This window comes from Schistocerca gregaria, chromosome 3 (genome assembly GCF_023897955.1).
Source record: "Schistocerca gregaria isolate iqSchGreg1 chromosome 3, iqSchGreg1.2, whole genome shotgun sequence".
NCBI classification, from domain to species: domain Eukaryota; kingdom Metazoa; phylum Arthropoda; class Insecta; order Orthoptera; family Acrididae; genus Schistocerca; species Schistocerca gregaria.
Genome location: NC_064922.1, coordinates 846,661,500 through 846,684,177, shown reverse-complemented (window position 1 = coordinate 846,684,177; position 22,678 = coordinate 846,661,500). Strand labels below are relative to the sequence as shown.

Sequence of the window (22,678 nt, the reverse complement as noted above, 5' to 3'; positions counted from 1 at the left end):
CCCACAACTTTGGAGTACACGATTAGTTGTGCGCTTTTTGACACTGTCAAGTCGTTTAAATATCTGGGCGTAACGCTGCAAAGCGATATGAAATATAATGAGCAAGTAAGACTTGTAGCAGGGAAGGCGAATAGTCGACTTCGATTTGTCGGGAGAATTTGAGGAAAGTGTGGTCCATCCGTAAAGGAGTCAGCATACAGGACTCCAGTGCGACCCATTGTTGGGTACTGTTCGAGTGTTTGGGATCCGCACCAGGCCGGATTAAAGAAGCAGTTCAGAGGCGAGCTGCTAGATTTGTTGCCGGTAGGTTCCATCAGCACGAAAGTATTACGGAGATGCTGCCGGAACTAAAATGGAAATCAGTGGAGAGAAAATGTAGTTCTTTTCGAGGAGCACAATCTAGAAATTTTAGAGAACCGGCATTTGAGGCTGACTGCAACGTGGTTCTACTGGCGCGAACCAGCATTTCGCCTAAACATCATGAGTCTCGTATGGAGTGAAACAGAAAAAGGAAATGATTAATAGTGGTGTAGATATCCTCTTCCACGCACCATATGGTGGTTCCCTGAGTATGATGTAGCTATAGATGAGACTTTTTTATGTTGATAACATTCTAGGTAACTTTAATAAATTCATTGATAACAGAATATCATCTGTATTTTTCCAGTCGCTCATTCTATTCTTGAAGAGGGGGAAATAAAAGATAGTTAATGACAACTTGTCATTCATCGCTGAAGTATAGTAGCATAATCTTAATAGTGTAATTTCGGGTGTTCTGCCGAGTTATTGTTTTAGTTTTATCCATACAATGGAAAGAATAACTCGGAAAAAACCCTGAACCTGAGATATAATATCAAAATCTGAACGGAAAGCACATAAAAAGTCGGAAACGTAGAATTTGAGTTACGTGTGGAGTTACTTCCAGAGCTAAAGGAACAATTATTTTCTTTTAGCTCATGGACATCTAAATGTGAACTGTATATATTACTGTGTATTTAATGACAGGATTGATAGTTGAAGTTCCGTTTCCGTTAACTGCAGTGAATCTAACAATTTTTTCACAAACATTTCAGACGTATTTCTTTCTAGGACTGTACCACATCTCTTTGACCATCCATACAATAACAGTATGTGTATATTATCTTATCACTAATGGAAAGGAACACTTTGAAGGTGTGTAGCATGCGTGTGAATTTCTATGTGTTCAAGAAGGAAGGTAATCTTTTACTAGATCTACAAAACTACCATCGTGTAGCAATACCGTCCAATTTTTCGAGCTATCAATCTTTCAATTTTTCCTGCCATAGTGAGAATGTAAAAGTATGACTACAGGAAAGAATGAGTGAACGACTTACACACTTACATACTTCATTCTAAAAAAATTACGATACTTTCAATTAAGAACAACTTTCTGAAGTACTTCGTGCTACGCCTAAAGAAAACAAGTGGTGTGGTAATGTTATCACTTAAATCGCTGTTGAGATAGTTGCAGACTCATTTGGGATGGATGAAATTAAGATATCACTTCGGCTTATTATCTGGTTCACGGTTGCTTTGCAGTTCAAAATCACACTTAATTCCCATTTTAATCAGTCTGTGTAATAGACGTAATTAATTAAACTGGAAGAAAAAAATACAACACAATCCTATTAGAATTTCAAAAGTTTCTCGTAGAACCATTTCGACAGACTGCTAACTGAGAAGCAAATTACAGCACGTAATACAAAATGAATTATTCAGGCGCGAGCAGTAACAAAACGAAGCACCCTACCCCTCCCCTCCTCCCTTCCACACCCACCGTTTGGAATGAAGAACCAAGAGTGCACACCGTTTGAAGCTTTCGTCAGATTCCACCATTCGTGCGCTACGGAAGGTTGCACAGTTCTAAATACATTCTAATTTTAGACAAATCGCCAACACGGATTCAGAAAAATGTCGCTCTTGTGAAACACATCTAGCTCTTTGAACTTACGAAATGATAAGTGCTATCGACAGGGGACATCAAATTGATTCCATATTTATATATTTCCAGAACGCTTTTGTCACCGTTCGTCACAAGCGACTTCTAACCAAATTGCGCACCTATGGTGAATCATCTCAGCTGTGTGATGGGATTCGTGTTTTACAGTCATAAAGGTCACATTTCGTAATAACATAAGGAAAATCATCGAGTAAAACAGATGTAATATCTGGCGGTCCCCAGAGAAGCATTACAGGCCCCCTACTAGTCCTGATCTAAATAAACTATTTTGGATATAATCTGAGCAGCTGTCTTCGATTGTTTCCAGATGATACTATCATTTACCGCCTTGTAAAGTCATCAGGTGCTCAAAATGAATTGCAAAATGATTTAGACAAGACACCTGCATGGTGCGAAAAGTGGCAGTTGACTCTAAATAATCAAAAGTGTGAAATCATCCATATGAGAACAAAAGAAATTCGCTAGATTTCGGTTGCGCGATAAATCACACAAATCTGAAGGGTGTAACCTCAACCAAAAACTTGGGGATTTTAATTACGGATAACTGAAGATGGAATAGATTTGAAACTTCCTGGAAGATTAAAACTGTCTGCCGGGACCGCGACTCGAACTCCAGATCTTTGGCTTTCGCGGGCAAGTGCCCTGCCATTTCAGCTATCCAAGCGCAATTCACGACCGGTCCTCATAGCTTTAATGAGGCCAGTACCTCGTTTCGTACCTTCCCAACTTAACAGAACCTCTCCTGCAGGCCTTAAAAAACTAGCACTCCAGGAAGGAAGGATATGGGGGGAGACATTGTTTAACCACACCCCGGGGGATGCTTTCAGAATTAAATTTTCACTCGGCAGCCGAGTGTGCTCTCTACCAGGAGTGCTAGTTCTGCAAGGTTTGCAGGAGATCTTCTGTGAAGATTGGAAGGCAGGAGACGAGGTACCGGTGGAATTAACGCTTTGAGTATAGGTCATGAATCGTGCTTGGGTAGCCCAGATGGTAGAGGACTTGTCCACGAAAGACAAATGTTCCGAGTTCGAGTCTCGGTCCGGCAAAGAGTTTTAATCTGCTAGGAAGTTTCATATCAGCGCACGCTCCGCTGGACAGTGAAAATTTCATTCTGTAACAGGTTTACTAAAAAGACTGCTTACACGATACTTGGATCTTCCGGAGTATTGCTGTGTAGTGAGGTGTCTGTACCAGATAGGACTGACAAAGGACATTCAGAAGGTTTTGTACTACCGCGAAATAAGGAAGAGAATGCCACGGATAGGATTCAGGGCTGCGGTAGTATCTTCTAACGAAATTTCAGTCACGAATTTTCTTCTCAGAGTGTGAAAATACTTTGTTGGCGTCTACAAAGGTAGAAATGATTATCATAATAAATGGGAGGGCCCTCACGGAAAAATATAAGTGTTCTTTTTTTCTTCGCGCTCTTCGAAAGGCGGACGGTAGAGAAGTCACCTGAAGATGGCCCGATGAACACTGCCTGGCACTTAATTGTGAGTTGCAGAACAATCATGTACATGTAGATGTGGAAGAATTCGAGCTAAATTTATAACATAAAATAAATAAATTTAACTAATCATCGTTTCTAATATTCGCCATGTGATCAATTGTATCCGGCACTCCTGTGATACGCGGAACTGATCAGTAGATTCCTTGACGCGGACCCGCCAGTATAAAAGTAGCGAAGCACTAACAACACGACGGCTCGGACCGGAGAGCTTAGTGAATTCAAATGTGGACTATTCCCTGTGTGCCATTTCAGCACCAAATCCATCAGCTTTAACCTACTGAAGCGCAGACTGGTATAGCGTCAACTAGTGAAGGCATGAGTATTCAAATACAGAGATATGTAAAGAGGCAGAATAAGGCGCTGCGGTCTTAAACGCCTATATAAGTCAACAAGTGTCTGGCAATGTTGGTGGATCGATTACTGCTGCTACAATTGCAGGTTGTCAAGGTTTAAGTGAGTTTGAACGTGGTGTTATAGTCGGCGCACGAGCAATGACACAGCATCTCCGAGGTTGTGATTAAACGGGAATTTTCCCGTACGACCTTTTCACGTGTGTACAGTGAATATCAGGAATGGGGTGAAACATCAAATCTGCGACATCACTGTGACGGGAAAAGATCCTGCAAGAACGAGACCAACGACGATTGAAAAGACTTGTTCAACGTAAGAGAAGTGCAACCTTTACGGAAATTGCTGCAGATTTCAATGCTGCGCCATCAACAAGTGTCAGCGTGCGAACCGTTCAACGAAACATGATCGATGTGGGAGATCTTTATGACAGGAGAACACAAATCTTTAGGCCTCGCCTGGGCCCGTCAACACCGACATTGGACTATCGATGATCGGAAACGTATTGCCTAGTCCGACGAGTCTCGTTTCAAATAGTATCAAGCGGATGGACGTGTACGGGTATGGAGACAACCTCGTGAGTCTATGGATCCTGAATGTCAGCAGGGGGCATTTCAAGCTGATGGAGGCTCTGTAATGGTGTGCGCCGTGTGCAGTTTGAGCTATATGGGATCCCTGATACGTCTAGATACGGCTCTGACAGATGACATGTACGTAACGATCCTCTCAGATCCCCTCCGACCACTCATGTCCAGTGTTCATTTGGACAAACTTGGGCATTTCCAGCAGGACAATGCCACACTCCCACGTCCAGATTTGCTGCAGCGTCGTTCCAGTGACACTATTCTGAGGTTAAACACTTCCACTGGCCACCAAATGCCCCAGAAATGAACATTATGAAGCATGTCTGGGATGACTTGCGATGTGCTGTTCAAAACAGATCTCCACCGCCTCATACTTTCTCGGGTTTATGGACAGCCCTGCAGGATTCATGGTGTCAGTTCCCTCCAACACTGCTTCAGACATCAGTCGACTGTATGCCACGTCGTGTTGCGGCATTTCTGCGTCCTCACGGGGGGCACACGATGTTACGCAGGGGTATCAGGTACTTCGGCTCTTCAGTGTAAAACTGCTCAAGTCGAACCGTTGGTGATGCGAATTTCAAGTGGAAACGCGAAGAAACTCCACAGCTAAACCCATACCAGGCATTGCTGGGGTACAGACGGAAAGGGATCGTGGAACACTGAAGAGGAGGGAGTACAAAATCGCGTGGAACAAAAAAACTTCTCTTGAATTGTAGACTGCTACGAGGAGTTCAGCTGGTAGAACGAATGTGCATAGGGACATGGAAAGAAAGTACGATGGTCGAGTAGCTCCTCATAAACCACACGTTTCTGCTCTGAATGATAAGCGTTACTTGAGACGGTCTATGGAAAGACGCCACTGCGGCCACTGGGCTCTGGATGAATGCAAACGAGTGGTGACAAGCCGATGGAAGGGTTTGTGTTTGGTGAATTCCTGGAGAACTTTAACTGCCGTCATGTGTAGTGCCGGCAGTGGAGTGCGGAGTAGGTAGACGTTTTTTTCTGGCTTAGGGAATGATAACCTTATTGCGCTTAATAAAACACCAAACATGGGACGATATGATCTGTGATGATGACTGTGTCAGCATGACAAAGCATCCTGACATAAAGCAGCAACTTTGAAGCAATGGTTTGTGCACAGTAACATTCCCGATTTGAGCCCACTGGAACACCTTTTGGATGAGTCGACTTCGTTCCAGACACCATCGTCAAACATGACTGCCTTCTGTGGTCTCAGCTATTCAGACGCCTCATTGGTAATGTCCCCACCCGATTTCGAGCTGGCAGCAAGACGAAATCTGGACATACACCACACTAATGCCCACTAAGTGGGGTCCGAATACCTATGATCAGATAAAGAACACTGGCACCTTCCACGTTCCTCAGTGGCTATCATCAGACGTCAGCAAATCTTGCACTTACGGCTTAACTGAACCAAGTGAACGAACCTATATCCAAGTTCCATTCCAGCTGTCCCCCCAGTGCTGGAAGGAGGGGAGACACGGATGTTCTTTTTGTTCTTCGTAACGAACACCTAGATGTCAAAAATGATAGTTTGGAGATGCATATTTACAGTCTGTCTCGAAAACGACAGCGATCAAGTTATTAATTTTCTTCTTTGTGTCCATACGAGCTTTCATTTATAGGTAGCGGCCATCAGCACCTTTTTATGATCGCAGGCGACCACTACAGGGCATAACTCAAGTATTTTGTGTCTCAGGTCGGCGGTTGACTCTTCGAAATGTAAATTAATGCTTTTGCTCGGTTTTATTTCTTGCAGAAAATAAGCAGTATGAGATTTCGGAAACAGTTTGCATTAGTAGAAAGTTTACCAAAATGCTGAAATCATTATATCAATGAAAACTGAGGAATCTACAAAGGTCTTAACTTTTTCATGTGTTTAGAGAGCTTGTGTGAGTTTAAACACATGGTTACGGATAGTTAAACCCGTGTGTAATAGTGGCGCAAGTCGCTGCTGGAGGGAGATGGTCGCTGCAGGTCATACGACCTGCAGTGTCACATGACGCTAACATTGCGATGCTCCCCTGAGGCCATGTATATCTCGTTAATCCCGGTTATAAGTCAATTCGGCTACCAACCTCCTGTGCTGACAAACTTTACTACAGTAAAATGACAATGCACACTGTGTAAGGATGACATGACCTTTTCCAGCGTATTAGACTGACTTTCGTCGTGCACACTGCCGCATCGTCGCGTTCACGGTCAAAGAAATAGAGCCATTTCCTGACCCTCAATCTAGGCGCTCAGTCCGGAACCGCGTAACTGCTACGATCGCAGGTTCGAATCCTGCCTCGGGCATGGATGTGTGTGATGTCCTTAGGTTGGTTAGGTTTAAGTAGTTCTAAGTTCTAGGGGACTGATGACCACAGATGTTAAGTCCCATAGTGCTCAGAGCCATTTGAACCATCCTGGCCCTCAAACAGCAAACAGCTTTCCTTGTACTTCTGCTACGCATCTAACGGATGAGCATGAACTGTGCAAGCCCTGAGCTTAGTTCAAACATTGTTGAGCGGTTTATGGACCACGACAACGATTGTAAACACATGCGTCTTGACGTTGCCCAAGCGCATCCACTAACAAGACGGTAGCGTTTGCTTGAGGAAGTCTAGACAGCGCTGTTAGTTTTTTAACCGGCTCCATTTTCTTATTTAGTGGCTTTCAGGATGTGCTCACACAGCCATGTTAACATTATTTATTTATTTATTTCCCTAACAGTACAGAATAAACCACCGCCTTGCAATGTAAGGTGGGTCGGATGCTTCCGAATCTAATGGCAAAGACTTTTCATTGTTACAGTCTTATTGGTATAAGTTGTTAATGCTTTTTTAAAGTTATGTTGTTGTTGTGTTCTTCAGTCCTGAGACTGGTTTCATGCAGCTCCCCATGCTACTCTATCCTGTGCAAGCTTCTTCATCTCTCAGTACCTACTCCAACCTACATCCTTCTGAATTTGCTTAGGGTATTCATCTCTTGATCTCCCTCTACGATTTTTACCTTCCACACTGCCCTCCAATACAAAATTAGCGATCCCTTGATGCCTCAACACATGTCCTACCAACCGATTCCATCTTCTAGTCACGTTGTGCCACAAACTTCTCTTCTCCCCAATCCTATTCAATACTTCCTCATTAGTTATGTGATCTACCCATGTAATCTTCAGCATTCTTCTGCAGCACCACATTTCAAAAGCTTCTATTCTCTTCTTGTCCAAACTATTTATCGTCCATGTTTCACTTCCATACATGGCTACACTTCATACAAATACTTTCAGAAATGACTTCCTAATACTTAAATCTACACTCGATGTTAACAAATTTCTCTTCTTCTGAAACGCTTTCCTTGCTATTGTCAGTCTGCATTTTATATCGTCTCTACTTCGATCATTATCAGTTATTTTGCTCCCCAAATAGCAAAACTCCTTAACTACTTTAAGTGTCTACTTTCCTAATCTAATTCCCTCAGCATCACCCTACTTAATTCGACTACATTCCATTGTCCTCGTTTTCCTTTTGTTGATGTTCATCTTATACCCTCCTTTCAAGACGCTATCCATTCCATTCAACAGCTCTTCCAAGTCCTTTGCTGTCTCTGACAGAATTACAATGTCATCGGCGAACCCTCAAGTTTCTATTTCTTCTCCATGGATTTTAATACCTACTCCGAATTTTTCTTTTGTTTCCTTCACTGCTTGCTCAATATACAGATTGAATAACATCGGGGAGAGACTACAACCCTGTCTCACTCCCATCCCAACCACCGCTTTTATTTCATGTCCCTCGACTCTTCTAACTGCCATCTGGTTTCTGCACACATTGTAAATAGCCTTTCGCTCCCTGTATTTTACTCCTGCCACCTTCAGAATTTGAAAGAGCGTATTCCAGTCAAGGTTATCAAAAGCTTTCTCTAAGTCTACAAATGCTAGAATCCTAGGTTTGCCTTTCCTTAATCTTTCTTCTAAGATGATTCGTAGTGTCAGTATTGCCTCACGTGTCCCAACATTTCTACGGAATCAAAAGTTAAAATTATATAAAGAACATAATACATAAAGATTTATCTGAGATTACAGCGCATTTAAATGCTCAATAATTGTTAAAATGGTTCCATATAATTCGTTACTAACTAGTTGATGAGAATATTATTTATACAATGCAAATATAAAATAAAAAAAATGTAACACTATGAACGTGGTTAAGAATAATTTGTAATATATAGGGGGAAGAGGGTAAGTGATATGCTGTATTTGGATGAGTAATGCAGTCTAAGTAGCATGTGGGTTAGCAGTGGCCTATTCCTATTTATTTCAGATCAGAAGGTCTCGGTACAACCTTGAGCTATTCTCATCTGAAATGCTTTGCGCTAATGTGTTTCACAGATTATACATATTAAATGCTGATTGAGCACTTCATACATGGAATTCATGAATTTTAGCTTCACATGAGAAATACACTTATGTTTGTTACTAGTTAGTTGAAATAGAACATAGTTCATTGCTACTTGAATGCATTATTCTTAAATAACTTAATACATTTCTGATATATGAAATTCGTTGATTATAGCTTTGAATAGAGAAGAGAATAAGCTTTGAATAGAGAAGAGAATATACTTCTGTCTGCACACAGTAAGACGAGCAATACATTACTGCTTGAGTGCTGTGTACTTCAAACACTATGTAGGATACCATTGGGTCTGGGTTGGGGTTGCGTTGTTTTGGGTAAGGAGACCAGACAGCGAGGTCATCGGTCTCATCGGATTAGGGAAGGATGAAGAAGGAAGTTGGCCGTGCCCTTTGAAAGGAACCTTTCCGGCATTTGCCTGGAGCGATTTATGGAAATCACGGGAAACCTAAATCAGGATGGCCGGACGCGGGCTTCAACCGTCGACCTCCCGAATGCGAGCCCAGTGTCTAACCACTGCGCCACCTCGCTCGGTATACCATTGGGGAGGAGGAGCCTCGGAATAAAAGTTCTTTGAGCCTTCTTCCCCCAAGTGACATTATCTTATTACTACAGTCATAGTATGTGGTGTCTGTGTTTATTTGTTTTACGATTGTTGTGTTGTTTGTGACTGTGTAGTTGCATGCAGTGTCATACATTGTTGCTTTTGATCCCTTACATGTTGATCACTTCTGAGTCGTGTTCACTTAGTGTTCCTTCCTCGGTTTCGGAATCTGTGGTCGTGTTTGAGTCCTCCCACGTGGTTTGTTGTGTTGTTTGTGCTTGTCTACGCCTCCTTCTATATGTGTTTTGGCGCTTGTATTCTTCGTGCAGAGTGTTCGATACAATGTCGGTTACGTTATTTATTGTATTCCAGGCATCTGGATTACCTATTATTCTGGCGATGTCACTGTCATTCTGTATAGGTCTCACTTGTGCTAGCGTGTTGCACAGCAGTGCGACATGTTCTGGTGTCCCAGTTTCTCCGCATACACATACTTCGTCGTTAGTTAGTCCCATACGGTTTAAACGTACCGGATACGGCCCGTGGCCTGTCAGTAAATGGACCACCCCCTGGCTTGGGTCGCCATGTTTCAGTTGTAGTCTGAAACAGCGTGATGTCAGTTACCGAAGATACGAACGTAAGGATAACGTAACACCCAGTCAACACAACACCCACTCCCCGAGCAGCTACTAGGCCGACCACCCGCACATCTCAGGAGTAGGCTGGGTAGCCGCGTATCAGGAGCAGGCGACTTCCTTCGCTGCGGAAACCTCACTGACATGTATGCCTAGCCCCCATGTTACGTCTCTGTGCCACGCGAATAGTACATAGCTTATTTCGTTATCACGTAGGTAATGTATAACGCTGAAGCAAAGATATTTTGTGTAACGAACAGTTACAACTATAGCTAAATTACAAGAGACGTTCGTTTATCCTGCATACTCTCTTAAGAAAAAAAAAGACGCACCACAAAGGAATAATTCGAATGGGACATAAGACGTGTCTGGAGATGCGGACAGCGCTCGAATACCCGTCTGTCTGTCGGCCACCACATTGTCCGACAACCAGCACTGCTGATATGGGGCGTCTTTCGTTTTCATAGCAGGATGCCTTCGGCTGCCATCCTTAGCACTCTTACAGCATAGCGGAACGTCGATGATATTCTACTCCCTGGTTGACTGCCCTTCGAGGAAAACCATCCTGGACTTATATTTCACTGAGATAATGCCCTTCCGCACACGGCGAGCGTTTCTCCTGCTTGTTTTCGCGGTTGTAAAACCCTACCTTGGCCAGTAAAGTCACCATATCTCTCCCCAGTTGAGAATGTTTAGAACATTATGGGCAGGACCAACCATCCCTGGATTACGACTCTCTAATGTACACATTCGACATAATCTGGAACGATATCCCTCAGGAGTACAACCGACAACTTTATCACGATACGCCAAGTATGCTGCTTGGGGGAAGAGATGGACTAATGCCTTATCGACTTTCTCAATTTGTGAAGGTTCTTCCCCTTGAATAAATCAGCCAATTTTTTTCTGAAGTTGTAATCATTTGTTTCTCCGTACGTGTGCATCACACATACCGATTTCCGTCCCATCCGGGTAATTCCCTCGTAGCGTGTCGTTTTCTTCTGTCTTAGAGTGTATATCAGTACGAGACGGAGTTTTATCCTTACCGTATAGGTGACATCAGCGCAGTAACAACTGTAAACAGCAGATGTGCATTCGACCAATCAGTTGTGAGTAGGCAGTGTTACGTAGTGGAAGTGCAGGCGTAGTGTGTTAATGTTGCTGTATCGCAAACTGCAGATCTGCCAAAGGAGAGTTACTAAGCAGTCTTCCGAAATGCTTTCACAAAAGAAGACGACGTAAATATTCCATACTTCGAATCAAGAACAGCTGCCAACATGAGTAACGTAGAAGTAAATATCTTCGGAGTAGTGGAACAACTTAAATCACTTAATAAAAGCAAGCCTTCTGGTCCCGACTCTATACCAATTAGCTTCCTTTCGGGGTATGCTGATGCATTAGCTCCATACTTCACAATCATATACAACCGTTCGCTCGACGAAAGATCCGTAGCTAAAGATTCGAAAGTTGCACCAATATTCAAGAAAGGTAGTATGAGTAATCCACTAAATTACAGGCCCATATCGTTAACGTCGCTATGTAGCAGGATTTAGAACACATATTGTGTTCTACCATTATGAATATCCTCGAAGAATACTGTCTATTGACACACAGTCAACATTGGTTAGGAAACATCGTTCCTGTGGAACACAACTAGGTCTTTATTCACATGAAGTATTGAGTGCTAGTGGCAAGGGATTTCAGATCGATGCCGCATTTCTGGATTTCCGAAAGGCTTTTGACACTGTACAACACAAGCGGCTCGTACTGAAATTGAGTGCGTATGGAATATCGTCTGAGTTATGTGACTGGATTTGTGATCTCCTGTCAGAGAGGTCACAGTTCGTAGTAATTGACGGAAAGTCATCGAGTAAAACAAAAGTGATTTCTGGTGTTCCCCAAGGTAGTGTCATATGCTCTTCACCGTTCCTTATCTTTATCAACGATTTGGGAGACAATCTGAGCACCCGTCTTCGGTTGTTTGCACATGACGCTGTCGTTTATCGACTAATAAAATCATCAGAAGATCAAAACAAACAGAAAAACGATTAATAAAAAATATCTGAATGGTCCGAAAGTTGCAGTTGACCCTGAATAACGACAAGTGTAAGGTCATCCACATGAGTGTTAAATGGAACTTGTTAAACTTTGATAACGCGATAAATCAGTCTTATCTAAAAGCCGTAAATTCAACTGAATACCTAGATGTTAACAATTACGAACAACTTAAATTGGAAGTAACACATAGAAAATGTTGTGGGGAAGGCTAACCAAAGACTGCGTTTTATTGGAAGGGCACTTAGAAACTGTAACAGACCTACAGTACGCTTGTCCATCTTCTTTTAGAATACTGCTGCACGGTGTGGGACCCTTACCAGACAGGACTGTATTATCGCGAAATATGGGATAGAGTGTCATAGAAATGATACAGGATTTGGGCTGGATATCGTTAAAAGAGATATAGTGTCACAGAAATGATACAGGATTTGGGCTGGACATCATTAAAAGAAAGGCGCTTTTCGTTGCGACTGAAACTTCTCACAAAATTCCAATCACCTGATTTCTCGTCCGAATGCGAAAATATTTTGTTGACACCGACCTACACAGGGAGGAACGATCACCACGATAAAATAAGGGAAATCAGAGCTCGTATGTCAAGATATAGGTGGTCATGCTCGCTATACGAGATTGGAATAATGGAGAATTGTGAAGGTGGTTTGATGAACCTTCTGCCAGGCAGTTAAATGTGATTTGCAGAGTATCCATGTAGATGTAGATGGAGCAACAACTCCAAGTCAAGTATTCAATTCATTCTCCAGAATGTGTGCGAAGTTTCTCCTGCACACCATGGCTCCAAAAAGAAAATAACGATGAGTGGATGAGTGCCGGGACTCGATTGAAAAGCTGACAGTTGTTTTGATGGAAGAAATCGTCACAGGCGGAGAGGCTTGGAGTTATCAATGAGCACCTTCCGCAAGAAGACAAAGTGCAGAAATTCACATGAAGGTCACCTCTTTGACGACATGACCGACAGTCAAGTCAATGTCACGCACGAGTTGAACATCTGAAAGAAAGACTTTTCCTGCTAGCTTCACCTGGCTGCATGAAAGTTCTATGCGTTTTATTCAGTTGAGCAGACTATGTAGAACACTTAAAGCATTAAAACCACCATCTAACTGTTCCTCTATTTTTCATTAATCCAGTTTAGAAACTATTTGGATCGACGGGGTATTTCTAACAATGAGTTACTAAATAGTGTTAGGCGCAGCCACACCTAAAGGAACAATACTTTCAGAACACAGAAGGTTGTTTTATGAATTTTAGCGTATTTGTTCTAGAACGTCTTGCAGAGACCACTTTAAAAGAACAGAATTTAAAAAAGGTTACGTAGTATGATGTCAGTTAATGTAGTTTGTCGGTCAGATTACTTTGTTTTTTAAAAAAACTGTAAAGTTTCATTTATATTAGATTAGATGAGCTGAGATCTGACATTTTCTCTGCTTGGTTACTATCCAAAAACTACAGTCGAAAATTAGAAAGAATGTAAATATAAGTCTAGAAATAAATGTTTGCTGAGACGTCGGTCATTTTACTTGTTCCGAGAATGGTGATTCGTGCTGTCTCCCTGTTGATGTTCACCGTACATTCCCTGTTTGTTGTGTTTCTTAGTCCTCTCACTGTGATGCTGTTGCCAGATACGGCAATATACGTCGTAATATTCCACGCGAGAAATGGTGCACTGCTGTGGTTCAGCCAACGGCGTTAACCAACAGGTACGTGAAGTGTATGTGAAAAAAAGACATCAGCAGGTTGTCCTAGCGGCTTACAGACACGCGACCATCTGCAAAAACGATCACGGGTCGCCATTAACCTCGCACGGTTCGAAGGCCGGTGCTGTGACGAGCGGAAGACGGTCGTGCAACATTTGTACGAAGAGCCGGAGCTTCTGATGGCATAAACCAATGCTCTTCCGTTTACAATTATGCACTGTCAGTCACTTTATCAGCATCACGGACTGTGCAAGGTCTCATGCCACCACCTGCAGTTTCGTGATCTGGTCCTAACACATAAAACTTAAGATCAATTAACAGCCTACATGTTATTTCGTTGGTGCATAACTCGTTGCGTTTTTGTTGTGCATATTAGTATTCCAGTTCCTGTAGGTTCCTTTATCGATTGTCATCTATTATTTGTGGTCCAGTTTTGCAGTTTGAGTTCATATATTGTCATTTTGTCATTTTGAAATGAGTGAGCGGTGCTGTGGACCTTACAAAATCGAGTCCCAAGTGGAGAAATCTGTATATTTCCCACATATTTTTCTGCTTGAGTTCAGCAGAGGGGTGACAGTGGCCCAACAGACACAAACATTTGCGCTGTGTATGGGGATACCGCCACTGGGCAGAGCACGGCAAAAAAATTGTTTTCTCGTTTTAAAGAGGATCATTTTGACATTACTGACTGTCCTCGTTCAGGAAGACCTTCCCGATTTGATGTAGATCGCTTATACGCATTAATCCGAGATGACCCACCTCATTGTATACAATAGCTGGCAAATAAACTGTGATCATACCAGTATTGTTGGACATGCAATGGGGAAGGTACAAAAATCGGGTGTATGAGTACCGCATGCACTAAGCTATACTATTGGCCATTGAAATTGCTACACCACGAAGATGACGTGCTACAGACGGGAAATTTAACCGACAGGAAGAAGATTCTGTGATATGCAAAATGATTAGCTTTTCAGAGCATTCACACAAGGTTGGCGCCGGTGGCGACACCTGCAACGTGCTGCCATGAGGAAAGTTTCCAACCGATTTCTCATGCATAAACAGCAGTTGACCAGCGTTGCCTGGTGAAACGTTGCTGTGATGCCTCATGTAAGGAGTAGAAATGCGTACCATCACGTTTCCGACTTTGATAATGATCGGATTGTAGCCTATCGTGATTGCGCTTTATCGTATCGCAACATTGCTGCTGGCTTTGGTCGAGATCCAATGACTGTTAGTAGAATATGGAATCAGTGGGTTCAGGAGGGTAATATGGAACGCCATGTTGGATCCCAACGGTCTCGTATTGCTATCAGTCGAGATGACAGGCATCTTATCCGCATGGCTGTAACGGATGTACAGCCACGTCTCGATGCCTGAGTCAACAGATGGGGACGTTTGCAAGACAACAACCACCTGCACGAACAGTTCGACGACGTTTGCAGCAGCATGGACTATCAGCTCGGAGACCACGGCTGCGGTTACCCTAGACGCTGCATCACAGACAGGAGCGCCTGCGATGGTGTACTCAAGGACGAACCTGGGTGCGCGAATGACAAAATGTCATTTTTTTGGATGAATCCAGGTTCTGTTTAGAGCATTATGATGGTCGCATCCGTGTTTGGCGACTTCGTGGTGAACGCACATTGGAAGCGCGTATTCGTTATCGCCACTCTGGCGTATCACCCGGCGTAATGGTATGGGGTGCCATTGGTTACATGTCTCGGTCACCTCTTGTTCGCATTGACGGCACTTTGAACAGTGGACGTTACATTTCAGATGTGTTACGACCCGTGGCTCTGCCCTTCATTCGATCCATGGGATATCCTACATTTCAGCAGGCTAATGCACGACCGCATGCTGCAGGTCCTGTACGGGCCTTTCCAGATACAGAAATGTTCGACTGCTACCATGGCCAGATCTCTCACCAACTGAAAACGTCTGATCAATTGTGGCCGAGCAACTGGCTCGTCACAATACGCCAGTCACTACTCTTGATGAACTGTGATATCGTGTTGAAGCTGCATGGGCAGCTGTACCTGTACACGCCATCCAAGCTCTGTTTGACTCAATGCCGAGACGTATCAAGGCTGTTATTACGGCCAGAGGTGGTTGTTCTGAGTACTGATTTCTCAGGATCTATGCATCCAAATTGCGTGAAAATGTAATCACTTGTCAGTTATAGTATAATATATTTGCCCATTGAATACCCGTTTATTATCTGCATTTCTTTTCGGTGTAGCAATTTTAATGGCCAGTAGTGTACAATCACAAAAATCAGTTGGCGGCCATATGTCTATCTCTGCTTTCTCGTCATCAATTGACTCGCGCACAACATCGACCATTCCTATCCTGTATCATTACTGGTGACGACAAATGGTGTCTTTATGCTAACATGATGCAAAAACAGGAATGGTTGACCCCAAACAAAGCAGAATCTCCCTGTACAGAAGATAATGTTATGCATCCGCTTAATCAACGACGCTGTGATGTACTATGAATTGCTTCCCCAAGGTGTTTATTGTCAAAAATGGAGACGTCTTCTAGTAACGGTTCAAGAAGAGTGACTAGGAAGGCCGTATGATGTGATGCTACTCTGCGATAACGCCTGACCGCATTCTGGTAGACTGACGGAAAACTCTATACAGGCTTTGAGCACTATGGGACTTAACATCTGAGGTCATCAGTCCCCTATAACCTAGAACTACTTATACCTAACTAACCCACGGACATCACCCACATCCATGCCCGAGGCAGGATCGAACCTGCGACTGTAGCGGTAGCGCGGTTCCAGACTGAAGCGCCTAGAATCTCTTGGCCACAAACTCTATACAGGAATTGGTTTGGGAAGTCATTCCGCACCCATCTTATTCCCTCCTCTGGTCGCCTCAGATTTTCACCTTTTTCTGTCTCTATCGAATGACCTCCAAGAACCTTTCCGGATGAAGATGCTCTCCGAACATGGCTCGACGAGTTCTTCGACTCAAAACTACGTAATTTATACAGTCACTGAATCGAAAAAATATCCCAGCGTTGTCAGACTGTTGTAAACAGCGAAGGAGAATACAGTATTGATGACTAAAGTCTCTCTTATGCGAATCTGTTGTGTTCATTAAACTTATGGAAAAGAGCTACAAACTTACACTCCAACTCAATGTTTACGAGTGAGGCATGATTCTCCTACAACAGGAAATTAAATTACCACATTATCCACTGACAGTGGTTCGTTGATTGGAAAGTAGGAAAATGCTGCCAGTCTGCAAAGGAGACTGTTTGCAGGAAACTCATGTGACCCATCCTAGGATATTGTCCTAGTGGGTGGGACGCCTACCAAATAGGACTAACAGAGGGCACTGACGTTGTACAAACAATGGCGGCAGAAATAGTCACAGGTCCATTTGATCCACTGTAGACCGTCACAGAAATGCTGAAAAAATTGAATGGACAGGCGCCTGAAGGTATTTTACTCTACTCTCTTACAAGACTGCTTACATAGATTCAAGAAATAACTATAGGTGAGGTATCTAGGAATATACTAAACCAGAGGCGACCGAGATTTCGGGTCGCGGGCCATGCCGGGGCACGAGTCCAAAGCGCTCAGAGTCGCTTTAGGGGAAAAGAGCCAAAGCACAGATGTAAATGGGGGCGTAATCACACTGTATAAGACTTTCTATTACAGTTCACATTTCTCAACAAGATACATCACAAACGAAACAAATTTTTAGTGTTATCTATTTACTTTCGGTGCCCTGAAGACATAATATAATTTTTATCTGGCCTAAACAGTCGGTAAAAGTACAGACGCATATAATTTCTTAGACTTGTCACTCCTAGTTGACACGTGATTGTGATTTGTGCCCACTGACTTAATCAACGTATTTTCCAGTAACATGTGAAGAATACATATTCGTCGTTGAGTTCCATTGGAAACTGTTGCAACTTACAATGGAATAACGCGTTCGACTTCAGAAATTTTACTATTCGTAACAACAATTGCATCATGTGTTCTCCATGGTTGCAAATTTTGCACAAAGCGTTTCTTCTTACAGAACTATGAATCCCCTATTTCGATCGTTGTACGTCTTTGCTCTTTTGTTGTCAACGAAATATTTAAATTCTTTCTCCGTGGCATTTTAATGTCATTTCGTAGCAAATATGCAGTACATGTAGCTTACGCGACGTGAGATTTGTCATTGCGCCCTTCTGTCATTCGCCATTCATGACAGAAGACTGTATTATTCTTGAACAATCAGGTTAGCAAAGATCGCTAGCAGTTCTTTTTATTACTGTGACCGCTTTCGACACATCCGTACAGACCGATTATAGTGACAGTTTAGATTTGTCAAAACTGGTCATAGTAATGAAAAGAATTTTTAGCGACCTTGGATAAATTGATTTATTGAGAATAATATGTTTCATATCATCCCCCAGATTGAGGCAATGTCAAACATATATTATTGGATTGCGGTGATAGACCACTAGACCGAGTCTTTTTCTGCAAAACAGCCACTGCACCTGTGAACTTTCTTCAAAACACGAACAAAAAGCGGAGGTGATCTGTAGAGCATATAATGCGGTGATTCCACGATTCTGGGGAACTCAGACAATTCTGCCGACCGAAAAGTCCCACATGACACTGCTAAATGAAACGTATCGCTGTTCCGGGTATTTCCGGAAAAAATGGTTCAAATGGCCCCGACGACTAAGGGACTTAACATCTGAGGTCATCAGCCCCCTAGAACTTAGAACTACTTAAACCTAACTAAAGTAATGACATCACACACATCCATGGCCGCGGTATTTCTGAGAAGGAACGCACGAAGCCTAGTGGCCCCGCACGCTGTGCGCGTGAATTTTGGCACTCCTTGGCCGGCCTTGTTCTGAAGCCCTGTATATATCGCTCCAGTAGGGATGGTTAAAACAATGTTAAACTAATTACAGCTCGCCTAATGGTGTCCAAGCAATCGTTATTCTACTCTTCGTAAGTGAATGTAACGGGATGAAACCCAAATAACTGGGAGAAAGGAGTTACCCTCTGCCATAAATTTCACAGTGGATTGCACGTTATAAATGCAGTTGTGGATCCAAACCCTACGGGCGAACATGGAAATAAGGCATTAGGTTCCACTCAGTACCAGAGTGTTGGCAGCAATTTGCCAGGAAAATTATCACTTGCTGTTTACCAGCAACATCCGCGCCAATAACTGTCCCTGCTATTTGAGGGTCTTACTGTTACAAGCGAGACAACGGATGTGGCTTATAAGCGACATTGATCACCAAATTTACTGTATCTCGTACAACAGAAGTTAACACGAACTTCACTCAATAGACTGACGAAAGAAGTTCAGTAGCCTTGCCTCACAGTTGAACTGACCTCAAAACCCTTACATTTGGACATCTGAACGCTTTGGTGTATTCCACATCAATCGAAGAAGCGCACACATTACAGGAGTGTGTGTCCCACGCATGTGACCAAATGCGAGGGCAACCAGGCGTGTTCCCACGAGCTCGTGATTCTTTGAGAAGTAGGCTGAACGATGTCAGGCAGTTTGTTGCCAATAAGAACATGGCTGCCATGGAATATAATGTCCCATACTTCTTCGAGTATTCATTACCTGACACATGCTTGTTAGACATTTTTTCCTAGTTTTGACCAGCACGACCTCCTTTCGATATACGGTACACAATTTTGAATCGAGCAGTATATACACCTTTGTCCATTTTAATGTCTCTCTCTTTGTTGAAAAAACTCCGCCTGGCTGGGTTATTCCAAATATTTCATTTTACAGCCTTGTTCCAGCATCTTCCCTTCAACTTTGATCTCAATCTTTCCTTCCTTTTTCTTTACAATCAAGAGTTTTACTTTTCTCTATTTACTGCCATTTCTTCCCTTCCCAACTCTTGTACCCACAGACTGATGTTGTGGTTCAAAATGGTTCAAATGGCTCTGAGCACTATGGGACTTAACATCTTAGGTCATCAGTCCCCTAGAACTTAGAACTAGTTAAACCTAACTAACCTAAGGACATCACACACATCCATGCCCGAGGCAGGATTCGAACCTGCGACCGTAGCAGTCGCGCGGTTCCGGACTGCGCGCCTAGAACCTGATGTTGTGTTGGAGATTTTATTCGCAAAAATCTTCTATCGCGAGACCGTGTGCTAACGTGAAGCCGCCAATCAACTGAGAGAGTTCCATCTGACCATTTACGACGCTAAGGATTTTTATCTTCTATTCTACATGTATACCTTTATTATCAGGTCATAATGTATTACAAAAGCTGGGGACTGACACTGCAGCCTTGACAGACTACAAGCGTCGTAACGAATGCGTCAGCTCTCCAACTTCGTTTTCTCACGTATTTCCTATATGCGTAGGCTGTTGACGGATCTACATAGAGCCTAGCCACTATGCAATTTCAGGGTTCTGCTCTCGGGACCTTGTCGAATGCGTGCCTTTGATACAAACATGCACCGCGGAAGACCTTATTTTTCTGATTGGCTGTGAGAAGAGATCTTTAAGTGCCTCAGTTCGAAGTCGTGCTGCCTTCCAATTAGCCTTCACTTCGTTCCTCAATGTAATTTTTAAGAATGAAAGCGTTATTTTGCCACTCAGACTGCAAACTTTTATTACGATTTACTCTCTTTTATACAAATAGTTTCGGCTTATTAAACCGTTCTCAACTCCTTCCGTAAAGCTATGTGTCACTGAGATGAATATGGCAGCCAACAGACTCCATTTCTTCTACAGCTAGTGATGGTTTAGAATTATAGTGAAAAAGCTACCATGAAGCGTGGAATTTTTACTATAGCTTCTAAATTATCGCGAACACTATAGCACATTTGTAACATTTCTGCCATTTTTATCCCCATGACGGTGAACTTTAGTGCAAAACTCAAACTAACCTTTTTAAGCAGAAACGAGTCGTATAACTAACTGGAGAAATGTCATATTCACTCAACATACACTACTGGCCATTGAAATTGCTACACCAAGAAGAAATGCAGATGATAAACGGGTATTCGTTGTACAAATATATTATACTGGAACTAACATGTGATTACATTTTCACGCAATTTGGGTGCATAGATCTTGCGAAATCAGTACCCAGAACAACCAACTCTGGCCGCAATAACGGCCTTGATACACCTGGGCATTGAGTCAAAGAGCTCTTGGATGATGTATACAGGTACAGATGCCCATGCAGCTTCAACACGATACCACAGTTCATCAAGGGTAGTGACTGGCGTATTGTGACGAGCCAGTTGCTCGGCCACCATTCACCGGACGTGTTCAATTGGTCAGAGATCTGGAGAATGTGCTGGCCAGGGCAGCAGTCGAACATTTTCTGTATCCAGAAAGGCCCGTAGAGGACCTGCAACATCCGGTCGTGCATTATCCTGCTGAAATGTATGGTTTCGCAGGGATCGAATGAAGGGTAGAGCCACGGGTCGGAACACATCTGAAATGTAACGTCTACTGTTCACAGTGCCGTCAATTCAAACAACAGGTGATCGAGACGTGTAACCAATGGCACCCCATACCATTACGCCGGGTGATACGCCAGTATGGCGATGACGAATACACGCTTCCAATGTGCGTTCACCGCGATGTCGCCAAACATGGATGCGACCATCATGATGCTCTAAACAGAACCTGGATTCATCCGAAAAAAATGACATTTTGACATTTGTACATCAAGGTTCGACCTAGAGTACACCATCGCAGGCACTCCTGTGTGTGATGCAGCGTCAAGGGTAACCGCAGCCATGGTCTCCGAGCTGATAGTCCATGCTGCTGCAAACGTCGTCGAACTGTTCGTGCAGATGGTTGTTGTCTTGCAAACGTCCCCATCTGTTAACTCAGGAATCGAGACGTGGCTGCACGATCCGTTACAGCGATGCGGGTAAGATGCCTGTCATCCTGACTGCTAGAGATACGAGGCTGTTGGGATTCAGTACGGCTTTACGTATTACCCTCCTGAACCCACCGATTCCATATTCTGTTAACAGTCATTGGATCTCGACCAACGCGAGCAGCAATGTCGCGATACGATAAAGCGCAATCGCGATAGGCTACAGTCCGACCTTTATCAAAGTCAGGAACGTAATGGTACGCATTTCTCCTCCTTACACGAGGCATCACAACAACGTTTCTCCAGGAAACGCCGGTCTACTGCTGTTTGTGTATGAGAAATCGGTTGGAAACTTTCCTTATGTCTGCACGTTGTAGATGTCGCCACCGGCGCCTACCTTGTGTGAATGCTCTGAAAAGCTAATCGTTTGCATATCACAGCATCTTCTTCCTGTCGTTTAAATTTCGCGTCTGTAGCACGTCAACTTCGTGGTGTAGCAATTTTAACGGCGAGTAGTGTACTTATGGCTGTGATGGCCACTGTGAAGACGATGATGGTTTCTAAGCTCCTTGAGTAGAACTATCCAGGTATCGAGTACACCGAAAGACCTCATTGGTTGCAGCACCCACTACTATCCTCCTTATTAAATACAGCGGCATCCCAATCTCTTCGAGTTTTCTTTTGTCTTCCATACATGCATTAAATATTTTTGAGCATAACGGAAACAACGACCCCTATGAATTACACGATTGCTTCTTTCCGAATTTTTCAGCCAAACGAAGAGTGGAAAATGGGCAAGTGGGATATGAAGGGGACCAGGGTAAGGTCTATTTTAGAAAAAAAAAACACATTTAATTGCTTTAAAGTAATCAGCTTAATTAAGAAAAATTAATTAGTGATCTCGTAGGAAACTGAAATATTTTCCGAACAGCTGATGTCAATGAAGTGTCAAAAAAGTTCATCTCCTCATAGCCTAACTGTTTTGAGCACAAAACTTAAATTATTTTGAGATTCAGCTGTCAAAATGGTTTACTT

The 22,678-nt window shown here is 43.1% G+C and overlaps 1 protein-coding gene across 1 annotated transcript in view; it reads left to right on the top strand.

Annotated features, from left to right (window-relative positions):
• Positions 1-22,678, top strand: part of LOC126354752 (proton-coupled amino acid transporter-like protein pathetic) — a 144,862-nt gene that overhangs the window by 56,088 nt on the left and 66,096 nt on the right. The window lies entirely within an intron of this gene.